This window comes from Staurois parvus, unplaced genomic scaffold, assembly GCF_062004578.1.
Source record: "Staurois parvus isolate SC_StPar_1 unplaced genomic scaffold, SC_StPar_1.0 ptg000285l, whole genome shotgun sequence".
In the NCBI taxonomy this organism is placed as follows: domain Eukaryota; kingdom Metazoa; phylum Chordata; class Amphibia; order Anura; family Ranidae; genus Staurois; species Staurois parvus.
In genome coordinates, this window is record NW_028318081.1 from 1,325,770 (window position 1) to 1,353,530 (window position 27,761).

The 27,761-nt window shown below is 42.1% G+C and overlaps 1 long non-coding RNA gene across 1 annotated transcript in view; it reads right to left on the reverse strand.

Annotated features, from left to right (window-relative positions):
• Window positions 1–26,194, reverse strand: part of LOC149458526 (uncharacterized) — a 36,101-nt gene extending 9,907 nt beyond the window's left edge. The window contains exons 1-2 of the long non-coding RNA XR_016313414.1: window positions 26,048–26,194; window positions 25,250–25,454 (exon numbers count right to left, since the gene is read on the reverse strand). This is a non-coding gene — a long non-coding RNA (uncharacterized LOC149458526). The remainder of the gene's footprint in view (window positions 1–25,249; window positions 25,455–26,047) is intronic.
• Window positions 26,195–27,761: the final 1,567 nt, after the last annotated feature.

A 27,761-nucleotide genomic window follows, 5' to 3' on the forward strand; every position in this document is an offset into this window, starting at 1 on the left:
CTGGAATCCACTACTCCTCCTACCACTCCATCCCCCACAGCTAATTACCTTTTGTACCACTATCCCCTCCCTCCTAGATTGTAAGCTCCAAGGATCAGGCCCTCTAATCCCTCTTGTATTAAACTGTATTGTTACTGTATTGTCTCCCTCCATAACGTAAAGCACTGAGCAAACTGTTGGCGCTATATAAATCCTGTATATTAATAATTTTGTTTCATTTCATCCTTTTCGCTTTTTAGGAGGAAATCATTTTCATGAAATTTTTATTCTAGTAAAATGTATATCTTAATTTTATACGTCTCCTACAAATAGTGACAAAGTCTGACATTGACAAGATTTGCTGTTGTAATGATCTGTGTACAATGTGTTTTCTAAGTGAACCAGCTCAGCGGTCACACCGCTGCAATTTAAAATCGTGTGATTTGTGTGCAATTTCTGAAGACTTTATTGCTAAGATTTTGAATGATTTCTTGCAATTTGCAGGTGCGATTTCCATTAAATTCTATTTATGTGAAATCGCAACAAAACTGCAGAAAAAGTAATGCAAGAACTATTTTAGAAATTTCAGATGTTAAGACACTGACATTCACATTCATTAAAAGCGATTTCAAGTGTGATTTCAATTCCCAATTCGTACCTGAAATTGCACCGGTATGCCCAGGCACTTAGTAAATCTCCCCCAGTGACTCATTCACTGACTGGCGAAGCAGGCTCGGGGAAGGGGAGCAAATATGCAGAATTGGCACTTGAGAACGATTCTGCACCTCTGACTTTGAAAATGGAAATAACCGAACAGTCTCTGCTACGTCTGTTCTGCACAAAAATACTGACGATGATTTTTTTTTCCTGCTGGCGGTGCATTTACTGTTTTTAACCCTTTTACTGCCACCGACATATGTCTTATGTTGGTGGAATTGTGGGGATTTATACATGCTCCTGGCTGCTACAGTAACTATGAGTGTGTATATATCACAAGCTGGCTGTTAGATTAAACTGATTGGGTGGCTTTGTAGCCACTTAATTGCTTTTACAAATCCCTGGAAGTGTGTCCCCCATGCATGACCATCCCACCTGCCATGCATCCTGGGCTATGCTGTCCCTCCTTCAGGCTCAAGGCCTTCATGGCGGGTGTCGCCATGCAGACACGGTAGCATCCGTTCACTGATATCCCCTAGCTTGTAAGATCCTGGAAGCGATGTGTATAACATGTCACTTTCCTCAGCTGCTGTAGACGGAGAAGCAGCTAATGGAGTGCAGTCTGTGCTCTATTAGCTTCCATGGAGGGCAGGTGAGACATGATGAGTCTAAAAGACCCCTGATGTTTCATTGAAGAGAACTTGTCACAACAGCATTATAACACAGGGGTCTCCAAGCCTTCTAAAGAAAGGGCCAGTTTGCTGTCCATTAGAACTTATGGAGGCAGACTGTGCCCAGTGGGAATAAACAATTCCCGATCTTTGGTGTTAGGACAGAAATAGTTGGTGTCAGTGGGAGGAATAGTGCCCCATCGTTGGAGTCAGTGCAAGAAATAGTGCCCATTCGTTGGTGTCAGTGGGAGGAATAGTGCCGCATTGTTAGTATCGGTGGAAGGGATTGTGCCACATCATCAGTGTCAGTGGCAGATATTATGCACCATTGTTGGTGTCAGTGGGAGGAATAGTGCCCCATCATTGGTTTCAGTGGGAAAAATAGTGCCGCATCATTGGTGTCAGTAGGAGGAATAGTGTCCCATCATTGGTGTCAGTGGAAGGGATTGTGCTGCATCATTAGTGTCAGTGGCAGGAATTATGCACCATTGTTGGTGTCAGTGGGAGGAATAGTGCCCATTGTTGGTGTCAGTGGAAGGGATTGTGCCCCATCGTTGGTGCTAGTGGAAGGAATGATGCCCCGCCATTGGTGTCAGTGGAAGGAATAGTGCCCCATTTTTTGTGTCAGTGACAAGACTAATGCCTCAAGGACTGGAAAAGGCAAGAAAAGGCACAGTTTGGAGACCACTGTTATGGTGGTTTTTGATCCCTTATGTAATATAAATAAAGTTTTAGTGAAAAAAGCTTAAAAAAAAAAAAAGTTTTTAGCTTGCCCTGATGTACATGCAGATACAAATGTAAACACACAGAAAATTGTGTAGCACATTGCATTTTTGTGTCCTAATAACAACTTTAGTGTATGTTTTTGCTGTGGCTCCGTTTACATCTGGGTGTTTTTGTATCGCGGGCAGAATCACGATTCTGCCGACGATTCCAGAACACTGTGCAAAAATGACAAATTGCACCATGCGTGTTCAGGTGCCACTCATTTTCAGTGGCACCTAAAACACAGTGCGGTTCTGTCACGATTGTTGCGCAGAAAGGAACAGGAATTTCTTTGGGGGCCACAAGCTTTGCGCGACGCAGTTTGTTTGATTGCAGCGGCAGAATCGCTCTGTTTTAAGTGCCATTGAAAATAAATGGCACCTGAACACACATGATGCGATTTGTCATTTTTTTTACACAGTGTTTTGGAGTCCCAGGTAGAATCGCAGCAATTCTGTCCATGATACAAAACGCTCAATGGAGCCTAAAAATTTGCACTTGATAAACCTTTGCAAATAATATTGTGTGGCATAAAAAATTGGACCTTCCACTACGTATAAACACAGAAAATGACCGAGTGGTCCATCAGTTTTGCCGGGTTTTTTGTTTTGTTTTTTGGAGGGGGGGTGTTTTTCTTTTTCTTTTTTTTGGGGGGGGGGGGGGGTTCAGGCCTAAAATGATTTTATTAAACAGATCTGGCATCAAATCTGTTCAAGTGGAGCTGCTTTTTTTTGTGCCCCCTCCACACTCACCAAAAAAAAAAAAATTGCTCCAAAACGTTGTCTCTCCAAAAATTCATACCATCCTTCCCATTTCCTGTGAGCCCAGGCTGTCGTTTACATGCCTTCCTGGGGGCACGACATTTCACAGTCTGGGCTCAATGTACTCCAGGACTGTGCAGGGCTCATTACATGGGCGGTGTTCTGTCCATGAGGAATGAACTTGATGGACAAGGAAGCTCCCATAATGTCCCCGGAGCAGCAAAGTACATATAGGGTTTTAAACATTTAAAAAGAACACTTGGTGGAACCTTGGGGGTGGGGTGGCAAGGTGGGCACTTATAGTTGGTGCTGTACTTTAACTTGACAAATCTATGATTAAGTTGTTTACCTGAATCATTACTACATTGTGTTTTAATGACATATAAGGCTATTTATATAAATACTGTGTTTTATTATATAATTACAATTGAATAAAACTAGTTAGACGCACATACTGTATTTTATAATTTCAGTGTTTTGCTGAATTTATTTTTTTTACTATAACTCTTTTATTTATTAATTCATTTTTACAAACCCTCCACAGTGGCAGCTGCAAGACTACAGATTTGTTTGTAAACAAACCCAGTGAGTTTAACCACTTGCCCTCCAGAGGGTTTACTCCACTGCCAGACCAGGTAATTTTTTGCGATACAGCACTGCGTTAATGTGACAACTGCGTGGTCATGCAACGCTGCACCCAAACGAAATTTACATCCTTATTTTCCCACATAAAGAGCTTTCTTTCTGTGGTATTTCAGTGATTTTTATTTTTTGCATTATAAACAAAAAAAAACTTCAATTTTGAAAAAAAAAAACCCTATATTTTTTACTTTTTGCTATAAAACATATCCAATTAAAAAAATTTAAAAATAATATCTCTTCATAAATTTAGGCCAAAATGTATTCTGCTCCATGTCTTTGCTAAAAAAAATCCCAATACATGTAAATTAATTTGTTTACATGAAAGTTATAGCGTCTACAAATGGCGGCATATATACTGGAATAATTATAATATTAATATAATAATTTTTTTTTTTATATTTTTTTTTTATATTAGTAATGGCAGCGATCAGCGACTTATAGCAGGACTGTGGCGGGGCATTCTGGGTGTGAACTGGGTGTGAACTGACTGACGGCCACTGACATCCCCAGTGACACCAATACAGTGATAAAAAGCACTGACACTGGGCAGGAAGGGGCAATCAAAGGGTTAACTGTGTGTTTTGTTGTGCTTACACTGTGTGCTGTGTGATGTTTTACTAGGGAGACATGCTGTGCAGAGAGAGAGAAAGCACCATGTCCATGCTGACAGGAGAGAGATCTGTGTTGTTTACACACAGATCTCTTCCCTCTCGGCTTTAGCAGAGATCAAGTGCTGGCTGAGAACCGCTGGCCGGGACTCGGTGATTGACATCTGCTGCAACCAATGGCAGCCAGAAACAGCAAAATCACATATATTTATGTGGTTTTGTGCAGAACGGCCACCCTTTAGCAGTATATCTGCTATAGGGTGGTAGGTAAGTGGTTAATATTATAATTGTGACAACTTGATCGGGAAGCACGCTGATTGGTTCATGATTGTTAATGGGGTCGATAAGAGCAGGATCTCAGAATTAGAGGTTCTTAAAGTTGCACACTTCTAGTTCTAAGGCCTGGCTCACACCTCTGCTGTTTACTTTTTGATCCGTTTCTGCAGTGCTTTTTGCAGTGCATTTTGTGTTCTTGCACATGCGTTTTCTATGCGTTTTGTGTTTTTTTTTTTCTTTGCCAATTTGTGGGGCAAAATAAAAAATGCAAAACGCGTTAAAAAGCACTACATGCATTTCTTCTAGTGTCTCCATTGAAGTCTGTTGAACTAAAAACACACCGTTTTTGCGTTTTAAAAAGTCCCTGACCCTTTCCAAAAACGCAACGGGTGAAAAAAGCATAGATGTGAATGGAAACCATGTTAATTGGACTGTAGTGCGTTTCTGCAAAACGCACCAAAAATGCATTGGGGTGAACCAGGCCTTAGTGGGAGCATGGATTAACATTTACTTGAAACTGGGAACCATATCTGAAATGGTATTCTACAGCAGTGTTTCTCAACCTTTTTCAGTCAAGGCACCCTTTAAAATGATGGACAGTCTTGAGGCACCCCATTCTAAAATGTGAAAAACTATTCTAATAGTTTTATATAATGCAGCAACATCCACACATGTAAAGCATGTAAAGAAAATACACTTTTGCACACTGGTATTGACTAGTATTCCTGTGTTTCTCTTCTCCCTCAGTTTATCTCCATCACTGAGCTAATGTGACCCCGGCACTGAGAAAGGCAGGGGAGGGTCAAACTAGGATGCTGTGCAGGCAGCTTACATCCTCCTTATCAACTGATGATGTCATTAGTTGTCAGGACACGGCAGCTAGAAGGTCGTAATGGTGCACAATGAAAACCTGTGACTTTGTGTAACTAAAAGGCAGGCTTGTTCCACCTGCTGGCTTGTATACTAGTTTTGAGCAAAATTTAGACATTTTACCAAGGCACCTCTGAAGAAACCTCAAGGCACCCCGGGGTACCTGGGCACCCTGGTTAGGAAAGGCTGTTCTACAGATTGCAATCATCAAAGTGTTACCAGTAGTTTACAGTACTACTAGTAAAACTGTATAAAATCTGTTCTAATATTTGAACAATTCCCTTTTGAAAATATGTGATGAAAAGCTATCAGTCTTTACTGCCATGTCCAGTGTTTGTCAGTCTAACATCTACAATAGAAACCTCCTGCGCTACTATTTAAGCAATAAATCTAATACGGGGGAGCTGCTAACACCTAACCATATACCAAGTGGAATTACAATGACAACGTGACGTAACGCGTAGGACCTGAGCGTGGTGATGTACTTCCAGCACGGACGCCATCTTGCTGCACCCAACTAACCCATGCAAGTACACCCATAGTATGAGGTTTACTGCTTGTTTTATCGAATGTAATGTGAGTGGGCATTTGGCTGTTTTTTATTCTAATAAGAGATTAAAACTGATTTACACTATGGGAGGTCTTTTTTCTATCTTTGCCCTATCTGTAATGTGAGTTGGTTGCTGGCTGCATTATCCATTTCTATACTGGAGGGGACCTGGCTGTTTCCCTTGAATGCTGAGGGGGATATCACCAGTCTGGACGGGTATCTACTGCGCGAGGGAGCCAAATTATAGAAGATCCCTGGTTTTAATTCCAATAAGCGATTTGGCCCTTATAGGGTCGCTTCAAGGAGGTGAGGGGGCAATTTAGCAATGCACATCCACAATATCACTTAAAATATTTTGGAATATTTTAGGTGTTCACGCGCCTTTTGGACTTTCTTTTTTTCTTTTTGCTTGGACTATTTCATTTGATAATCTATGTTGATGTGATTGTAATATTTACCACATTCTTTCAATTTCTATTATTTATTTGATATAATTTCTTGGTATATTCACTTGTCACCATTGTGAAATTTGATCCCAAATTTATGGATCTACTCAATGTGACTTTGTTGTATATATGTGGCTTAATTTAGCCATTTTCTTTCTGGTCACTGCTCGCACAAGTATATTGATCGCATTTAGGGATTTGCTTTATTATTAATTTTCACATTTGTGGTCCCATTTGGACGGTCTGTTGTCACTGGTTCCTGGTCTTGATACCAGGTGAGATTGCGTTTAATTACTCACCATAGGTCCCAGAGAGGATCAATTCACTGATTAGTCATTGTGGTATTTATTCACTTTGCACGTTTTTTGCCTATTGTATTCTATATTGTGTTATATGAATATATTTAGGGTAGCTCTGCACCAGCTAATTTATTTATTTGTCATTTATTAACATGTTTTAGGCATTGGGAACTGGATGGGGAGGTGTTTAAAGAGCAACTTCACTTTCTTAATCAACATTGACTACTTTTAATATTTATGTTGCTAGCATTAATAAATAATTAGGAAGGTATTTTCTATTTACTTGTTTTAGATTTTGTTTTTGTTTGGCATTTCTTCAGTTAACATAGGCACAGTTCTGTTCCTCCTCTCTGCCCCATGAACTGCAGATGCCACTGAAGATCCGTTTGCTAGGATTTACAGATCAGCTTCTGCTGTGACTGTTCACACGTCCCCTGTGTGGTGGAAGTGCCTTGGGTGCACTGCCACCTAGGCCACAGTCATGGCTACTCTCCCTACTCTCCGCCATGGCCAGAGCTAGGGGGTGCTGGAGTGGAGCTTACAGGGCGGGGAAGGGGTAACAATCATTTTTTCTGAGATGAGTGGTTTGCGCAGAAGGGGGGCCATTTGTGCTGGGACGGGTAATGGGAATGATTATGGGGGGGGGGGGGGGGTTGTGCTAGGAGAGGAAAAGGGGGATATGTGTTAAGAGTAGGAGGGATGTTTAAGGTGGGGGGTGTTGGGTGGAATGTGTGCTAAAAGGGAGGGGGAATTTGGGTAAAGTGGGAGGATTTTATGCTGGGAAGGGTTTTAGCTAGAGGAGGGATTTGGGGGAATATGTCCTGGGTGGGGAGATTGAAGGAAGAGGATTGGTGCTGGGAGGGGGGATTGGGGGGATTTGTGTTAGCAGGGGGAATTGGTGGGGAGGGGGATTTGCACTAGGAGGGGGGGTTTGAGGAATTTGTGTTAAGAGAGAGGAGTGGGGGGAATTTGTTTGTGGGGGGTGGGATTGTGCTAAGAGGGGGGATTTGGGGGGGTGCTAAGAGGGGGGACTTGGGGGGTGGGGGGTGCTAGGAGGGGAGATTTGGGTGGGAAGGAAGGCTTTGTGCTGGGAAGGGTAATTTTGTAAGGGGTTGTGCTAGGAGGAGGGATTTGGGGGATTTGTGTTAGAAGGGGGGATTTGGGGGATTTGTATTAGGAGGGGGGATTTGTGTTAGGAGGGGGGATTTGTGTTAGGGGGGATTTGGGGGAGAGGATTTGTGCTCAGGTGGAATATTTGGGGACGGGATTTGTGCTCGGGTGGAATATTTGGGGGACGGGATTTGTGCTAGGGTGGAATATTTGGGGGAGAGATATGTGGTAGGAGGGGTGACATAGAACTACAGGTGAAGTTTTAATTTTTGGTCTTGCCTAGGGTGCAAAATAGTCTAGCACCAGCCCTGCATGTGACCAGGCACTTCCTGTTATGGGGTGACAACTTTCAATTCCCTGCCTCACAATTATACTCCTGTGTTGTCACCCTGTCATACAGACTACTTCATCACATTAAACAGGTATGGTCCACTGTAGTCACTATCAGGAAACTGGCCACCAGAAATGCCATGAAGCCAGCACTGTAGTGCATGCAATCAGGAAGTGACTGCAAAGAGGCTGCGGTAGATCAGCAACACTGAGATACAACAAAGAACAAGAAAAACATTTATTGAAAAGCCAATTCCTTATACACAGGTGCTTTAGCAAACTAAACATCACTCAATGAGGGCTTATGTCTTCTTTAAATACATCGCTGTGCAAAATGATTTGTTATTACAAATGGGAGGGCTCTGAGCTCCAGAACGAATTATTTGACCTTCAGACCTTTACGGCTGAAAAAGGTTAGAAAAGCAATTGTGTATTTCAGCACGCTGTGACATATATGTGATGACTATGCCTGCAGCTATCGCCTGTATGCAGAGCCATGTCATGTCCATAAAGTCAGCTGCAATTAGTCCACTGATGACACAGTAGCAGCTGTGACGCTGACAGCTCCTCTCATAGTGAAGGCCGTATAACAAGCGGTATTTATGGACAGAGTATACGACTGGTAATACTAACAGAGAGGTCGCAGCGATTACTGCAGGCTCCTTAAATAGCTTGTAAAATCTGCCGGAGCCATTTATTCTGCTTTTTAGCTTCATTTATATGCGTCTAGGGAAGGCGTTACAGTAGTCTTAGACTGTATGTGTGTTTGTAGACAAACCAACTATAAAAAAAGTAATAGTTATTAACCCCTTTATGACTGCCTAACACATACACCCATCAGCCATAACTTTATGACCACCCACCTAATATTGTCATAAAAAGCCCCCTTTTTGCCACTAAAACTGGCCTGACTCATCGATCGATGGACTCCACTAGACCTCTGAATGTATGCTGTGGTATCTGGCACCAAGCCGTCCGTAGCAGATCCTTTAAAATGGCTGTAAACCTCACACGTGAAATATGAACAAAGCAGATCGCTCTATTCTGTGGACTTGCAGTTGCAGTCCTATTAAATTCAACAGGTGAGTGTGACAGGTGGTGTCACCTATCAACCTTGACAAGCCAAGTTACAGTTGCTGCAGAGCATCATGGTCACTGCATGCCTATGGCAGGGGGAAGGGAGGGGCACAGTAAAAATGTGGCCAAACCACCCGTTTTAACCACATGACTGAACCAGGCCAGGCATCTACTTTAAAGTTGTTGTAAACCTCAGACACAAAATATGAACAAAGCATATCTCTCTATAGCGGGGGTCAGCAACACGTGGACCACGGTCTACCTGTCGACCGTGGGCAAGTGACAGGTAGACGGCGAACAGTTCCCCCCCCTTCCCCCAGACTCCTCTGCTGTTGTCATCCTCCGTGCTCAGCGAAGAGCGGAAAACTGCACGGCTCAGGACGGAGGACGGGAAGAGGAGCTGGTCAAATTAATTTTTCATTTTAACCCACAGGTGATTGGTGCCCTAAGGCAGCTGCCTAAGCAGCCTTATGTTGGCGCCCAGCATACAGCTGCTTAGGCAGCTGCCTTAGGGCACCAGGGTAGCTGGGGGGCAGAAAAATCCCAATCCCCAGCCATTTATTGGAAGTTCAGATTTTTAAAATACCTGCCTTCGGACAATCCTCTTTATTGTGCTTCTGGAGCAGCTGAAAGCTAGCATCTCTTCCTCATCCTCCCACCAGCATACAGCTGCTGCAGGAGGAAAATCCAGGGGATCGGGTCTAGTAAATGCCTCCCTCGCTGCCCCTCCCATCCTTGTTCCTCCTTTTCTTTGCTGCCTGGCCCTTCCCCCAAGTGTTCCCCTTTCAACAGGGCTCCTAAAGAAGTTGTGAAAAATATTAAAAAATAAAAATGTAAAAATAAAAACTACTGTCACCATCCACTGCCCTACTGACACTGTCAATTGTTCTACTGACATCATCCACTGCCCTGCTGACACCAACCTCTGCTCTATTGACACTGTCAATTGTTCTACTGACACCATCCACTGCTCTACTGTCTGACACCATCCACTGCTCTACTGACACCGTCCATTTTTAAGGCAGGCTAAGTTTGTATTTTTACAGTGACATTAGTTTTATTATATTTTTCTACATTTCCCTTGCTATTTAGTTAGGCCTTGCTAGTTAATTTTGTTTTTTTTAATGGCGCTGAATCCCGGTGACCTTTCATGTTGATCAGATTCATCTCCACCTCTCAAAGGTTGCCTAGCCCTGCACACACAAGTGTGTGCTTGTCTCAATCCAGAGCACTAAGTGTCACTTCTGCCTGCTGCTGTGTTTCTCTGCTGTCACTTCTGATGGGTTTTCCCAACACCAAGAGAAAAATGGTGATAGGGAAGGGACACAGCCTGTGATTGAAAGCTTCAGCTCTGTTCTCTTCCCTCCAATCAGCTCTCAGAGCTCTCCTCAGAGTGTAGCTCCACACCCCTTGATTTTCAGAGCTGAGAGATCCTGTGTAAATTCTGCTCGTTGAGTGGATGCAGGGGACAGATTTCCGTAGATAAACAGGTACAACTTATGTTGAGGCCAGTCACTTCACTGGGGATATGTTAGGGTTTACAACCATTTAAGTGCTGTAAGTTGCAAGGTGGGGCCTCCATGGATCAGACTCGTATTTGGAATGCAAGAAGTCTTCACATTGCTCTAAACATTTGTACAGTTAGATGCACCATCCAGCCACAACAGCTGTCAGCCTCTTACAGAGTTTGACAGGCTCCCAGCACTGGGGCTGGACTGGGCATATGTGCCTGCTGCCTATAGCTAAACGCCAGAGCCCCATGCATGGGGGGCTAAACACCTCATGTGCATGGAGACTTATGCTGCATTTACACCTAAGCATATTGAGAATGCCCACAAGATCGCACCATGTTCCTGCATGTTTTGTACATGTTCCCCCGCTGCACACCTAGGACAACCCATTACTTTCCCTGCCCTATGCATGACAAACATGGTAAAGTAGATCATTAACTTTTTCCCACATTGGGCGTTTTAACTGCACACTGTGCCGCATTGTGTGTTTTTCTGTAAAGAAATATGGAATTCCCTCTAGGGGTGCTTGGTTTGTTGTTTTTTTTAGATAGAGGCTGAGTAGCAGCCTGGGATGAGTCAGCCTGGGAGTGAGGCAGGAGTTCACCTCAGGACAGGCTGGGAGGTTGTACATGTCAGGGCTTCTGGAGTCCTCCCACCTTTCCAGAAATTGGAGAACTTTCTGGAAGAGGGGTGAAGGAGGGGAGGAGACCCAGATCTGCATGTTTGAGGTATTTTGGTCTCCCCCAGCAGGAGGTTGGGCATGGTGACCAGGGCAACCCTCAAATATGACAGACCCTGGGGAGCAAGGGGAGTCGGGTGGAAGATGGACTGAGAGGAAGGCTGGAGTACGGCGCCTAGGAGGAGGCCCCAGGGAGGGGAGCCTATCTACTGGCTGCTTGCTGGACAGGAGGATCTCCACTGCCCAAGGTCTCCTAGGGAGGACATCCTGAGCAGCACGGAAGGAGCCAGCACAACGAAAGGCCTGAAATCTGCTACCAACCCACTATGCTGACAGGGCAGGACATTGTGAGTACTCCCTACACCCCCTGAGCCAGATAGGAGGAGAGGGAGGTCAGGTTCAATACCCAATTACTCAATGGGGACTGCTTAACTGCACACTTCTGGGACCTCTTGCTCAGGGATACCCTCAGTACAGCTGGTTGGAGAGGAGGAATCTTCCGGGGTCTGAGGAGGTATACTAAAAAGGGACAACAGCGCTCCCTAAAGAGACAGTGCTATATTTTTGTTCACATTTTTTGTACATAGTTGCTAAGAAGTTTGTGCTCAAGTTCTACAGTTCCTTGGGCATCCCATATACCCCATCCAAGTTGTTAACCCCTAAATAAAAAAAACTAGCTTGAGGACTGTTTACTGACTCTGAAGGTACAAGTGTGGAAAATGCGTGTTGACTGAGCATATGGGGACCTAAACAAACCCAGCAGCCCTTATGAGGGTAGTGCTACACACGTCTGCTTACCGCATTTGTGGTTCTGTTAACAATTAGTGGTACTGCAAACAATTAGTGGTACTGCAAACAATTAATGATACTGCAAACACTGCACACATTTTTTTGCGTGTTTCTAAATGCATGCATAAGCGCACAATTTTGCGTGCACGTAAGAAACACTCAGGTGTTAATAAAGTCACAGTGCAAGTTGTCCCTCAATCATAGAGCTCACCATTTAGCCAAGAAAACTCTGTGAGACTCTGCAGCCTGCATTTTATAAATGGCCTATAAAATTCAGGTCTCAGTGTGGATTAATAATTCCATGTCCAGCAGGTAGCGGTAGTTGCTCTCAATTTGAAATTTGAACTCAAACATTTTTGGAGCTAAGATCTGCACTTAGTATAGTCCATAACTTTCTTCTTTATCTTCTCAGTTATAGCCAGATGGATGGCTCAGAGCGATTCCACAGCACTGTAATCTCATTTCTCTAACCTGCCATGGGCCATTCAGATATCGCCAGCGTGTAATGCCCACCGCTGACACACGAGCTTGGTGGGAAATCAACAGTGATGACTGAATAATGGAGATGTTTTAAACAGCAGCGTTACAGGTGCTGAGGCACTGAAAGAGACTCGCATTGTATCTGGGCTTACTCCATTTCAAGGGCCTATTCACTGGGCTGCTGAGTGCTCCATTGTGCCCGTCTCTCATCGCCGTTTAGTGTGGCAGCAGCATACAACGATGAAAGCACAGAACGTGGTACGGGGCTTTTCATTTAAAGTGTGACTCCCCCTTAGACTTCCTGGGACAAATACTGTACAAATACTCTACAGTTTGAACAGCATTACTGTGCTTTTTACCCTTTTATTCCAACTATGATCAATTTTTCTAACCCCTACTTTTTGCCAGTAAAAAAATTCCACTTTTAGTTGGGAGTCTTTAAACACCCAACTGAGCTTTACGTTTCAATCCATTAAATACATTGTAGGAGCATCAAAACAAAGGATGTGCAAAGTCTTAGCCCCCACTCAAACCATGTAGCACAACGTCAGGCACCTAACACATAGGAGAGCCCATTCAAAGACGCTCATGCACCTTTTAGAACTTCAAGCTTTGTGTATTCTTTAACTGCATGTTTTGCTGTAGAGATTAACAAAAATGGTGCGAACCTCAGGCGCTAATTTAGAACACAAAAAATTAAAAAACTAAAATTAAAACTAACAGGGATGGTGTGAACCTCTCACACTACTATACACCAAAAAAAATGAACTAAAAAGAGGAGCTGCCAACATTAAATCATATACCCATGATATAAATAGAAAACAAAATCTAAAAGAATGTGGCGCTACCAATATATCTCAAAAACACTAAAGTGAAAAAAGTGCCGCTTTATAACAACCTTCATAAAAAAATAGTGTATGCAATAAACCACGTGAATCAACAATAAATATAATAGTCATCAAGTGGTCTAGGTGATCAAAGTAAAAATAATACATATATACCATAACAAAAAATATATAAATTCAGTGTATTACTAATAATTCTTAATGATGAAACCCATACATGAATCTAATTATAATGATAAAAAACTCTGAGGGCTCTGAGGAAGTCACATGACATTGTGACGCAACGCGTCAGCCTGACGTGGTGACGCACTTCCGGCGTGGTGGCCATCTTGGTGCACCTTTGATTTCTGTACACCCATGCAGAGTACATTCTAAAGCAGGGGTGGGCAAACTTTTTGACTTGAGGGCCGCAATGGGTTCATATATTGGACCCGGGGGCCGGACCAAGAGTAGATGAATGATGTGTATGGGTCATCCATAGTAAGTATAGTAATATTCCCCCATAGTAAGCATAGTAATTAATCCCCCATATAGTAATTCATCCCCCATATAGTAATTCATCCCCCATAGTAATTCATCCCCCATAGTAATTCATCCCCCATATAGTAATTCATCCCCCATAGTAATTCATCCCCCATATAGTAATTCATCCCCCATAGTAATTCATCCCCCATAGTAATTCATCCCCCATAGTAATTCATCCCCCCTATAGTAATTCATCCCCCCTATAGTAATTCATCCCCCATATAGTAATTCATCCCCCATATAGTAATTCATCCCCCATATAGTAATTCATCCCCCATAGTAATTCATCCCCCATATAGTAATTCATCCCCTATATAGTAATTCATTCCCCATATTAATTCATCCCCCCTATAGTAAGTCCCCCCTGTGTCAATTCACTTACCTTTGCTCCGCGCGTTCCTCTCGCCGTGTTCTCGCGCCATTCCGGTGTAGCATAAAAATCTGTCTCCTATGAGGATCTGTCCCCCTCGACGTATCTGCGCATGTGCCAGTTTCCGGCATTAGCAGCCGATCGGCGATCTCCGGCACATGCGCAGATACGTCGAGGGGGACAGATCCTCATAGGAGACAGATTTTCATGCTACACCGGTCTTCAGGGCGGACTGTGAGAGGAGCCTAGCGGGAGCCTAGCTCCGCGGGCCGGATTAAAAGGTCCGCCGGGCCGTAGTTTGCCCATTGCTGTTCTAAAGCATTGTGTTGTGAAGCTGTCATTTTCGAGGATCTATATGAGTTGCTCTTTTATGTATATTGTTGGATCCCCATTAAATCAACCTACTACACTATGGGAGATTGTGTTTATGTTTTGCTGTGCATCTTGCTTGCCGTATTTGGGGTGCCATTAAGAATAAATGGCAGAGCAAGCATAACATGTAAATTATAAACATAACTCAAGCGCTTACTATGATGAATACACAATATAAATTAATAAATACATAAAATAGGTATAATATGAATAAAAAAACCCTGTGGTGTTGCGCTCCACTTTCAAAATAATAAATAATTAATAAAATATAAATAAATACTATCAAGTGACTGAGTCCTAGTAAATTTCCACAGCATGATTGTGCAATCACGCTAGTGCTGCATGCATGTCTTCACAAAAAATCCTCAAAAAGAATCCTTTAACAATCCGTGCTCCTATGGTGTCTTCTATAATATTTTGCCGAAATAAGTATAGTCCACCAAATTTATATATATTGTGCTCCTTCACCAGTTGTGCTCTCATCTGACATATATGACCAAACCGTAGGTAAGGTCATACAAGCTTGTGTCCCTTTTTGGGCTCAGAGGTGGATAAATGGATAAATCCCAAATGGATGAATGGAGTTTTTCTTTTTTCCCAGCAGGGGGTCTTGCCATTATTATTATTATTATACACTATTTATATAGCGCCAAAGGGTATGCTCAGCGCTGTACAGTAGCAAGGGGGACAGAACATGAGACAAGACAGTAACAAAACAGTACACGAGGGGTTCGAGGGCCCTGCTTTTTCGAGCTTACAATCTAGGAGGGAGGGGAAGGTGATACAGGAGGAGATGGCTGTGGGGGATGGAGTGGTGGGAGGAGTGGAGGAGGTTGTTAGGTGAGGTCAGGTGTTAGGTGAGGTTGGGGTAGGCTTCCCTGAAGAGGAGGGTTATCAAGAGATCCTTTTCCTGGAGATGGATGGATGGAGTTATCCCTCTTCCCAATAGGGAGTCTCTTGACTCCTTTCAGACTGGAGGAAAAGGAAGACCCAGATCTTGCCTGCAGAATTTAAATGCTGTAGCGGCTAGTGCACACAACCCATGTCTCAGTAGGCTAAGTAGTGAAATAATGTAAGTGGAAAAAAAGTGCTGTGCTACATATACAAAAATGCACAATTACTATAAAATAAAACTAAAAACTCAGGACAGTGAACTCAAAAGAACAGAGATGTGACTAAAATATTTATATCAACCAAAGTCAAATCAATGAAGTGTTCTTACGTGGCGATGTCCACTGTGTGCAACTGTCACAGGATTCCAGTGTAAATTATCCTCCACCATAAATCTGCTCACCTCCAGCAGTGTGACCTCACATTATACAATGTCTTGGTCTAACTGCACTTATGGTCCCAAACGTATGGACTCTGAAGATAAACTTGCTGAATAATATCTCCAAGGATGCCCCCTCCAGATAACCGCCTAAGGGTCAGCCATATTCCTCATAAACAAAAGCTCAACATAGTGCTTTATCCTTTAAAAACTTTTATTGTACAATAAACCATAAGAAATGCACTCACATTTAGTAGGTGCATACCGCACCAGGTATGATGAACATCCAGTAATGTACTTCTTTAGGCACAATATCATCCCCAGCAGCATAGACCAGTCCAGGCTCCAAAACGTCACCACATAGTGTATAATGCAAAGCACGGGCCCTGTGTGTAAATGCAATTGCCTTACAATAATGACGATCCTGGAGCGGTGTGTGGATTACTATACTGCTGTTTGGATGAATGGTAACGTCATGACGTCATCCACACGTTCCTCCCCAACTTGTTTCATCACCGATCATGTGACTTTATCTAGCGTAACGTGTGTTTTTCTTTTTTTGTGCTTTTTTACATGTGTTACACAGACACATGCTCTTTTTTGTGGAAGCAGTGGTCTCTGCAGAAGTATAACACATGGCTGAGTCAAAGCTCTGCGATTAACAGGGAGGGTGAGCTTTGTTGACTGCAGATATATAAGATCTGACACAGCAGGGGACATGTCAGTTCTCTGCATAGAGACCGCTGCTTCCACACAGAGCAAAGGCCCTTCTCTGCAGCATGCTGACAACTGACATGATTTTCTACTCAGGCTGTGGCTGCTTTTTAAATAAAACAAATTGTAGGACTTTACACACCGTTTGTTTTGCTGCACCTGGAGTGTATGTAGCAGGGTGGATAAAAATCAATGATTTTTAAAAAAAAAAATCAAAAAAATTGGATTTTTTTGATTTAAATTGGAACTTTTTTGAATAAAATGCTTTTTGAGGAAAATATATTACCATCCAAAGGTTATTCCATCATGAAATAAAGATTAGTTTTTTAATTATGTAGAATAAGTTTAATTTTTTTGGTAAATAAATTCCATGAATCCATTCACAATGTCATGCTCTTCCAGAGGTTTTTGTAAGATTATTGGGCAGTTTCTCTGCCTACAAGATATTATCACAGATGCTTGGTTTACTTTTGCAGTTCTCAAAACTGAATTTGACTCAGCGGAGATCACATGCCTCTTCTTCACAGCAAAAATGTTATAACATGAACAGAGTTAAGAAAAAGACCTTCATCCTAACTTCTACAAACCTATGAATACAGAATCAACCCCTTCACTGCTAAGTTTCAAGAAGTTCAGTGAATAGAATAGAAACAATATTTTTCTGATTGTTTGGAGTGGAATAGATCTGCACAAGAAGAAAGTGAAACTAAGTGTGAGGAGGAGGGGCTGACAGTCTAAGTTTCTTAAAATGTATAGATTTTGTTTAGCCAAATTAGTTACCAAACATGGATGTTTAAGCAAATCACATCTGCTGGAATGTTATTGTTTCAGTTGAATAAATCTATTTAAATTGTTATTATTAAGGTAATGATTATTTTTCTCCTTCCTAAGTACAACAGAAAAGTTGTCCAAATATGAAGGATTAACCTATTAAACTGGGGATAAAAAAACTAATATGAAAAGTTGTTATTCTAAAAATCTTCATCTACTTGTATATTAAAGTTATACCAGCAAGAATTAGTCTATGTGGAAAACTAGGATTTAAATCAAGCCTTACTGACTAGTGATTTAAATTGTGATTTAAATCAGTTTGATTTAAATCAAATCCACCCTGGTATGTAGCAGGTTTGACCTGAAAATGTAAGTTTTTTTTTATAGATTTAATCAGTTTATTAGGGTTTAATTACTTCGATAAACTGTAAACTCTATCCTTACATGGTGTGTAGACCACGTGGCCACACGTCCTCCTCGTCCTACTTATTTTCACTATATGGTGGGCCCCTGTTGCATTTACAAAAAAGAAGTGCCAGGAATGTTGTGTGTTCTAGCTCACTGCCTGCGGTTATGATTTCCTGACTGACAAATAGATCTCAGTTTTGGCAGCTGCACAGGAGAGAGGGAGATTCATGGGAGCAAGTGTTCAGGTAAGTGAAACTACTGAACACCAATGGGACTTTTTCCTGGGGAAGTTGGAGTTATTGCTGGGAAGCTGCAAGGATTACTGTGCTGGAGATTATTGTTTGCCCTGTCATTTTCCAGGGTTTATTTTTATTTTTTATTATATTTTCAATTCATTTTAATTAACATACATTATTTCACATTATACAACAGTATTTTTCCATATAAATTTTTTTTACACTAAACATACAAAAAAAAAACCCTACACACAACCCCTCCCCCCCCTCCCTTCCCGGTCACCTTAACCCTCAATTAACCTCATTCCTTCTTTTACTGCAGACTTCCCCTTCTTTTTCATCTTCCTTCCTCTTCCTTCTTTCTGGGGTTTATGGCTGGGGGTTGTCAATGCTTGCCCTGACACTTGCCAGGGATTATTGCTGGCCAAAACACTTACTGGGAGTTAAGGCTTGCCCTGATACCTCTGAGGGTTATCAGTTTCTGGGTTGGTGTAATTGATGGCTCTGAAACTTGCTTGAGTTTTTACTTAACGCTTGCTGGGGGGTTATTGCTGACCATAACACTTGTGGGAGTTGCCCTGATGCTTGCCGTGGGCTCTTACTAGGGTTTATCATTTCTGGCCCTAGCACTTGTTGGGGGTTATTATTGTTGGCCCTGACACATACTGGGATCACTGCTGGGGAGTTTCTTTCATGACCGTACCACAAACAAGAGATCCCTGTGCTCAAATCCATACAGCTAGTGCATGCATTTATCCATCAGGTGCTAAAGGGGTGTAACCACATATTAACTCTAGAAATTCTGAAGGACCCTCTGCACACTGGTATATACCCTTTCAAGCAAACTATGCAATAAATAGGGATATTTAGTTCACACATATTGCAATACATGCCTAAGCTGGCCAACTGCGTCAAAGTAATCCCTCTATGGCCAGTCCTACTCTGCCCTGCCTACGCAAGTGCTACTGTGGACACAATGCTAGCATAGGGGAAAAGACACAATGGGGAGAGCTACAAGGTTCAGGTCTGGCTACTGACCCAACAATACAACAAACAAGAGATCCCTGTGCTCAAATCCATACAGCTAGTGCATGCATTTATCCATCAGGTGCTAAAGGGGTGTAACCACATATTAACTCTAGAAATCATATATACCAGTGTGCAGAGGGTCCTTCAGAGTTTCTTTTATGACCGTGACACTTGCTGGGGGTTATTGCTGACCCTGACACGTACTGTGGGTTGAATCACTGCTGGTGTTGATACCATGTCTGGGGGTTAGTATTGCTGCAATTGATACCAACAACAAAGCTTCTTTTATTTTGTCTAAACCATAGCATAATAAAGCGTCTCACTGTAAGACATACACTGTGAAGAAACACCTACTTTGTTGAACACACCTACTTTTCAGCAACTCCCACAAGTACATGACAAGCGACTCGCTAAGCACACTAAATTTTTTTTTCCAATCCCTACAAATCAGCTGGTAGGAAGCCCACATAGTGCACTGCATTTTTCTTCTCGTTTTTCTTTTTCAGTCCCTTTAACCACTTGTGCCCCAAGCCCATTCTGTCATTTCTGTCATACCGTACATGTAAATGGCAGAATGTTTTTTTGCTAGAAAATCCCTAATCATTATATATTTTTAAGCAGAGGCCCTACAGAAAAAAATGGTGGGTGTTGAAGTTGTTTATGTCACACAGTATTTGCACAGCAGTTTTTCAGACGCAATTTTTTTGGAAAAAAATACACTTTAATACATTTTAGTGCACACAAACACAATATAATACCCCAGTATTGCCGAAATATAAAAGATGATGTTATGCTGAGTAGATCGATACTAAACATGTTATTCTTTAAAATTATGCACGCCCATGGAACTATGGTACATTCAATTACCCATAGGTGACGCTTTAAAAGCCTTTACAGGTTACCACTTTAGATTTACATAGGAGGTCTGGTGCTAGAATTATTGCTCTTGCTCTGACATTGAACAACATAGTCTTGTAATAGCATGGGCCATGACAGGTCCTCTTGATAGTGAAGTCTGGGGTCTATGAGACCCTAGATCTCTCCTTTGGCCTCCAAAGCAGCAGATAAAATGGAGATCAGTTTGATTTGCTGCTACACAAGCTAGCATTGGCTTGTATACAACTTTAGATTGTACGCCCCTCAAGGGTTAGGGACCGTTGTGAATGTACAATATATATGTAAAGCACTGCGTAAATTGACGGCACTACCCCAATCCATGAGACTTTCACCCATTCTCCTCTCCTTTAGGCGCACCCTAAAAACCCGCCTCTTCAGGGAAGCCTACCCCTCCCTCTGCTAACTGCCGATCTCCTCCACTCTTCCTACCACTCCATCCCCCACAGCTTTTCCTCCTGTACCACTATCCCCTCCCTCCTAGATTGTAAGCTCCAAGGAGCAGGGCCCTCAATCCCCTCATGTATCGCACTGTATATGTATTGTCCCCCATTGTAATGTACTGCGCTGAGCGAACTGTTGGCGCTTTATAAATACTTTATAATAATAAGTACCTGAAATAATAATAATAATAAAGGACTTGACACTGGAAGTGATGAAATCCTCATCGCGTCTGGTTTCTGAGGTCACACAGTAGGCATAACAAGATCAGTTCCTCTCACTGTGTTTGGGGACACCGCCAGAGGCTTACTTACCGCACTCCATGATCGCTCAGGAAAGCCTGGTAAAGACGGTGGCATTAGTAGTGTGGGACCCCCTTCTGCCACCTGTAAAAGTAATGCAGTGGCTTCTAAGCCACTAGGTTTTTATTTTTTTACATTCATGTGAATCGGTGGCTCTAAAAAATGATATCTGCAGCTGCAGTGATGACCAAGATATCACCCTTCCAATCCAGTGACCTATCGGTACGTTGCTGGTTGTCAGGTGGTTAAGGTGTCAAATGTAATCCTTTTCAAATGTTGGCAACTATGGTTTACCTTTACACCCATTGACGCTCAATATTGAAAAGCTTTTTGCACTGTTACATTTTTTGAATGAATACAAGACATTCTCTAAGTGGACAAGGTGGAGATCATAAAATGATTGCCCCATTTCTCTACCGCATTTAATCAGAGAACACTATGTATTCCTTATAAAAAAAACAAAAAAAAAACGCCCCATGCAATTGCTACATAGAAGGAGCAGCCTCTCCCAGAATATTGCTGCTAATACTGTATTAGCACCGACTACTACAGCGATTTGCTCGGATCCAAGCTGGACTAAAGTAATATGCAATAAAAATCACACCTAGACTTCATGTTTAATTAAAAAAAAAAAAACAGGCAAGACTATAACTAATGCTTTGCCATTTAACAATGGTGAATGTTTAGCGTGTACACCCTGGTCATACTGGATGCAAATTGGCGTTCGATTTGCATTCCATGCAACTTGCAAATCGCAGCCTATTGTCCGCAATTACAGCGGTCATATCGGTGCGGTTCCGACTTGGTTGGAGCCGCACCGATTTCTAAAGTAGTACATGCACCACTTTTGGTGCGATTTTCATAGACATCTGTGTCAGATGTCTTACAAATCGCACCTGTAATCGGCATGTTATCCGACTTCACTGTAAGTCGCACGATTTCAAAATGGGGCTTGATGTGACCGGGGTGTTAGTGATCACAACAGGTAAATGTAGCATTGGCTGTCATTCAGTAGATAAAAAGTGTAGCAACCATTATGGTCACTAGGGGGCAGTGTAGCCAATCAGAAGTCTATCAGTCTCTTGTTCAGATTTTCTATAATATTGAACAGGGGCTGACTTCCCAAACTTGAAGGAAATAATACGCTACCTCACCAGCCTTCTAATGAAATGATTTTTAAAAAAATTTAGAGGCTATTATTTTAGAAAGTTAAAAAAGAATATACTATTTTTGTGGTTATATTACAGATATTATTTTCTTTTATAGAAATCCACTAAACTTTAATAAATTTCCTGTTTTGCTCTGAACATAATCGTACCAAATAACAAGTTAATGGACTGTTTCTTGTTTAGTGTTTTACATAAAGCGACAGAAATAACACTGCTCACAAGCATTCATTCTTTTGTATTTGCCTAAACTATATGACTGGTATGGATAATCTATAAATTAAAGTAGATGTAAACCCAGCCACTCAAATATTTTACCAATTTAGCATTTAACACTTTAATGTTTAATATCAAAAGTAATTTTCAATATTCTTAAATCGTCAGCTTTTTAATGAAAATAATACTTGGTGATCCTGCCACGAAGGGCCTTGTTCAGGCACTTCTTCCTATAGGTGCAGAGTGCTCAGTTTTGTCAACCAGTTGAGCTCCTGTGATGTCACCCTGTAGGCAGGATAGCTACTTCACCACTAGGTGGTGCTGTACCAGAATAGTGTCTGGTAAAGCAGGTAGTGACACCAGGTGTTAGGTCCCCTTTAGGTAGATCCCTCCCACAGTAATATCAGGACTGAGTCCGCTCTCACATAAGCCAGCTTGGGAGGAGCACATACATGCTTGGGGCATGAGAGCTAAACATCCCACACCTATGAGGATGTAGCCAGCACATGTAGGCCCTGGACAAGATAGGAAGCTGGGTGGAATGGACGTATATACAGGAGGAGCCAGCTGTAGTCTTTCTGTCCCTTATGAAGTCGGGGGGGGGGGGGCTCGAATGGATTGCAAAAGACCTTGTAGGTCAGGCCAAGAGAGCCCTGTGTGAGGCTGCTTCCCTGGAGGGTCCCGGGGGAGATGTACCTAGCAAGGAGGTAAATAATGAGAGCACAGTCCTGTGAGTACTAATGATCACAGGTAGAGGAGCGATTGTAATGGAGTTGGCTACTGAGGTGCTGCTCATGCTTTCATTTGTGACTACTGTGGACCGTCCACTTTCTGTAATTGACTGTAATGTCAAGTGACTCCAGAATGTGTCATTGTGATGTCACTGTAATGCTGTTTCCTGAATTACACCAGTAAAGTGCAGCAAAAATACTTCTTGTGTGGACGTTCCTTCCTTGGGGATACAAAAGTCTATGGCTGTTGTGTGGAGGCCTATGACAGGGTACAAGATGGTGGAGGACTCTGCTTCAGAAGAAGGGACAATGTTCTAGCAGAGCTATAGCGGGGGTAGGGGTGCCAAATTCAGCCAACCACGAAGCCCCTCTTACATCTTATCACACAATCTCTTAATGGAAACTACAATGCACAGGCACTGTGTTCTCCATCAGTAACCCCCCATAGAGACATGCCATGCAGCCATCACTGGAATACATGTAGGCAGACTGTGTCTGGCAGTAGGCTGCAAGAGATCAGCTGTAATGAGATGCAACAAAGGTATAAAAAGTAACACAATGAGATGCAACAAAGGTATAAAAAGTAACACAATGAGATGCAACAAAGGTATAAAAAGTAACGCAAGTATTTTGTTTAAAAAAAAAGCAGAGACATTGCTCACTAATGTTTCTCCATTTTCACCACAAGGAAGCTAGTTCTGACCAGCATGGATCCTTTGCTAATTTGAGCATATGTAGACAGGGGGGGCTGCAAAGAGGTTTTGGGAGATCAGCAGCATTGAGATGAAACAAAGGATGACAAAAAAAAGGTGAAAAGACATATTTTATAGATAAAATGGGGAAAAGATGACAATTGAAGATTAAAGGTAACTCAGGTTCACAGTCTCTCCAGAGGGTGGTAGAGCAGCGGCTTCCAGGGGTTCAGGAGGTGATACTGCTGCCTCCTACATGCTTGTTTTTTATTGAGGTTTTTTGCCTATTTGTGATTTTGCATGGAACTAACACATGGCAACCATGAGCCATGCTTTTGGCTTGCGGTTACAATGCCAGTGAATTCTGTGGGCAAGTTTGACATGTGGTGACACCTGTCAAACCTGACAAGCCAAGTTACATTTGCTGCGGTTGCAAAGCATCATGGCCGGGGCATGTGTATAATCCCTTTTAACTGCCTTGTAAGGCCAAACCACCAATTTTTACCATCAGTTTGAACCAGGCCTTAAGGTTCACATCTACTTTAAAGTGATATGTTTGAAAGATCCATTACTGTACTCGACTGGCTACTTTGTATTTAGGAGGCCCATTGTCCGACCAACCACAAGGACCATTCCTGGACCAGTCAGTGTGACTATGCAGGTTGTATGTGTGTGGAGGAGGGGTTACTGCAATTTTTTTCATGCCTTATGCATAATAAGACATTTAGTTAAAGAATTTCTGGTTGCCATAGCAGCAAATCAAATCTTCTTTTACATAATAGCCCACAGTAACATGCAAAACTTTAAACAGTCCCTGATAGTTAAATAACTTGTCTTGTTCTAAGGACTGCATGCATTAGCACTACCCTCTCTCTCTGCATGGAGGTATTTTTCACATTTCTTTCATTAATTCTCCCAAAGTCAGCCAGGAGACATATGGGACTCTAGAACATAATTTGCATAACGAGAAGAGCATGGTTAAAAAAAACACAAAAACATACGAAAACTACAAGCATAAATTACATTTTTTTCTTATTGCCTTGTCCATCTGGGAGAAGCTGCCATCAATCGGCACTCCTGTAATTTGTAACAGCAGAAACGACAGCATTTGCAATATATTTGTTCAAGCCTTGCCGATGACGGATATTGTAATGAAGAATATTGAGCAAAATGGCCGCCACCTCCTGGGGGTCTTGTTTCTTGCCACAGATGTGTGGCACACTGTTTATTGTACTTTTCAAGTAGTGAACGGTACACACATTCGAATGCACATATGGAACAGTGATCCAGAAATATTGTGCGTTTAACTCAGTATTACCTACTTGTCACAGCATAGTTATAGAACAGACATCCAGATGTAGTCCTTCATGCTTTACATTCAGATGAAGGAAATGTAATAATGGTTGAGGATTGTTAGCTCACAGAGCAATAAAAGTTTAGAAGAAAACCATAATTTTTTTTTTTTTATAGTTACACTTTTTAACTGATGATTTAGATCTGTTTTTATATATCATATGTACAATCTTTGTTTGCAAAGAAACATTGATTGAATGATATAGAATCCCTAAAGAACCATGGGTTAGCTAAAAAAACAGGAGAGCAGGGGAAGATTGCGTTGAGTCTCTCCTTGTCTAATGGACACCTCCTACTGAGCTGACTGATAAGTCACTTCTGTGATGACTCATTGGGGGAAGTGATTTAAAAAAGGTGATTTGTTGTTTTTTTTTATTTTGTTTTTTTTACATAGCAAAGTAAATGTTCACTGACCTTCATAAATAAGGTGAAGCTGTATCCACTACAATGAGGTCTGAAGAAGGAGCCTATTGAGCATGCTCCGAATGCATTACCGCCCCTTTCACCTGCTACATCTGACTCTGCTCTCCAAGCTTCATTTTTGATGGACAGGCACATCCTGGGCTCTACTTCCTGATCCTATAGGCATAGCTTGCTGCTGGACGGCTGGATGTCCCACCTGGATCCAATTACCACACGATGAGTCTTTTTAACCGTTTGTCTTGTAAGTGCAAATTTTCCATTGTCTACTAATAAATTGTTAATACTGCACTTAGAGGCGCCTTCCTCTCTTTTTCTTATCCACTACAATTAGCCAACTGTGTGCAAGAAAATCTTGTTTTTTTTTCCATTTTACATAACTGGGCATTCAGAGCACTTCATCTTACTTAAAAAGTTAATTAAAAATTCTCAGAGCCTTTAGTAAATCAAACTTGTCAAGTTCTAACAACAGGCTTCTTTTGCCATTGTATCCACAAAGATACAACGCTAAACAAAAGGAGACTACAGCTACACCCTGTGGCTCTAATAGAGAACACAAAATATTGCTATGCAATAATTATTAATGAGCTAACAAAAATATTAAGGAATTGTATTCTTTCTTTAGTCCTGGCCATAAAAAATGTATAATATATGTATAAAACCCACCATACATTCACTCTAACGTAGCACCTGAACAATACGCAACATAAACGTTACATTTAACATCTGATAGTCATCCTAGCAATAATTTTGTGTAGCTGGTTGCCCTTCCCGTTTCTTTGCTTTGCTTACCGGTTTCCTTATCTTCGTATTGGCCCCAAAACTCTGCCTTCTACAATGTACACCAGGTTAGGTTTCACCATTGCTGTCTGTCCTTCTCAGAGAAGAGGGTTGCACAACGCACGCTCATGTGGTGAGAGGTTACGGTGCCTGCAGATGTATTATTTCCTGGCAGTATTATCAGATTTTACTTGCTTGCACTGTTGTTCTGAGTAGCTGAAGGGGAAAGATAACTAGCTGCAGAGGGAAAGTCAACATAAGAAATAAGGAAAACCCCAGGAAACATTTCCTTCCTATTTACTGTATCATCACATTCTATGTAATAATTTTTTAAAATGCAGCATAACCAAAAAACATCTCAACCTGCCCTGACAAGATGGGATTTTATATACTTATAGTCAGCCCAATATAACTCCTACTCCCAGCATGCCTCAAGTTTGTGGCAAAACAGTACCAAGAGCTTGTTCATAAACACTGAGTGATAGGACCTATGAGCTTCAACGTACTCCAATAAATGGATTTTACTGTATATGCCAACTTCCTATTTTCTTTCTTGTCCATTGAGGGACGCAGTAATTCAGAGACTGTCGGGATTTCCACTAGCAGGCCAGTTGGGTTGGGCAGCAGCAATAAAACACTAATTGGCCCACAAAAAAACAACATAGCTGGGTACTGCCTGTGGAGAGGTGCAGTGTGGTGCGGGCAGTAAATACACAGTCCGGTTGCAGTAAACTTGGAACTTGTATTGAATAGAATGTCAACGTTACAAACACACTGGTGTGAGAGCACCACTAGGGAAATAACACACAGTTCAATGAAGTCACAGATGTGGCGACAGTGTTTTTTCAGAGGGTGAAGTGTGGTCTGGCCAGTCCAATCCCAATAAGGCACACTTGAGTAAATCCCTAGCCTTTCTCTCCTCTTCAGGAACCTTTCCCTACCGCTAGTTGCTATCCCTGACAAGAGGGTCCTCTCACTCTACACTAGCCACTCGCACATAGAACGTCAAACCCCGCTGGCAAGGGCTTAAATAGACTTTTCTAACCCAAGATGGCCACCAAGGGTCACAGGGCCCTAGCGTAGCCAACTGGAAAGCTGCTCCATTTGATCCACCCAGAAAACCATTGAGAATCCAAGTTTCCCTTGGACTTCCTCTCCAGGCTGTGTTACCACTCGAGTCGAGTGCCACCTACAGTGGAGAAAACGAACCTGCAGCTCAAAGAACCACATGAAAAATGTTATGCCTAAAGCTGACATCAGATGGGGCCTAAACATTCAACTAGTATGGGGTAGGCAACTGCAGGCTTCTGCAGAATTACATGTCCCATCGTCACTTTGCCTCTGGAAATAACAATCAGTCTTTCCATTATGCCTCTGCCTCTGGGAGTCATGCCTGTAACTGTCAGTCCTGCAATGCCTCATGGGACATGTAGTTCCACAACATCTAGAGGACCACAGTTACAGTCTGAGAGGGCTGGGTGCGCACGTGCATGCCAGTTTGCTCAGTTTGGCACCTTTGTGTTTCCACATCTGTATGGACCAACCCATCTGCACATGGAACTACTATGTGGTCTTAAGCAGGTATTGCGGCTCTTTTCTTACAGTATGCAACTTGCTATGCAATAGTCATGTAATTTTAATGTTTTCGTTAGTATATAATACGATATATATAATCATGGTCTTTCCATTTTTTTATCCATTCATTTATTTTTTCCATATAGATTTA